An 879-nucleotide genomic window follows, 5' to 3' on the forward strand; every position below is an offset into this window, starting at 1 on the left:
AAAAAAAAAACAGCTCCTCATTAGCCCACATCTGCACATTTTATTTCCCATGTGGAAAACCATCATGCACAAGCTCGTGTGGATGCACAAGCACCTCTAAATGAAACACAGGCAGTCAATGGTGGGAAAAAGCTGTCTAGGACCCAGACATTTTTCCCACCATTGACTGTAATGCATTTCCAACCTGTGTGTGTGAGAGCAGCTGCTGCCTTCACCACTGCACTCCTGAGTGCCTTCTTCTCAGTTTTAAGCTGCAAACGTCAAAGTTTTGACTACAGTTTGACCCCTCTGACCTTCTTCTAATGGCTGACTTTTTAACCCCACACTGACCTGCTCACAAGTTTTTATTCTTTGGTCTGCATGTGTTAAAAAGTAATGTGGCCTTCTTTGTGTATATAAAGAAGTTAAACAAGTGTAATACTACAGCTGTTATAAAGGCGGGGAGGGGGGTAACACCTGGACTCACCTGGTGTCACCCCTACTTTTTTTTTTTTTTTGCTGCTTTATACCAGCCTCCCCCCCTGCTGCACCTACAACCTGTGCACTGGCTCATATACAGTACAGCGCGTGCGCATACATGCAAACGTGCACGCTCAAGTTAAGCAGCAAGTCATGTGGCACACACAGTTGCCATGTGACGCCTTTTCCTTTTTTTTCTCTTTTTGGAGTTATGCTTATTGTGGGATGTCAGTGACTGTGCTCATTACTATTATGGGATGCCACACGGGGGTGGGAGGGGGACGTCTCCATGGTAACCCCGGTTGCTAAGGGAGGGGTGTAGGTGTGTGTGGAAGGAGGGGGGTGTGTGTTCGTGTATGCATAGAGGAATGGGGAAGAGGGGGGGGGGTGGATTGACTATTATGGTCTGTACGTTGCAAG

Source organism: Pundamilia nyererei, unplaced genomic scaffold (assembly GCF_000239375.1).
Source record: "Pundamilia nyererei isolate P.nyererei 1_Seehausen unplaced genomic scaffold, PunNye1.0 scaffold00155, whole genome shotgun sequence".
In the NCBI taxonomy this organism is placed as follows: Eukaryota; Metazoa; Chordata; class Actinopteri; order Cichliformes; family Cichlidae; genus Pundamilia; species Pundamilia nyererei.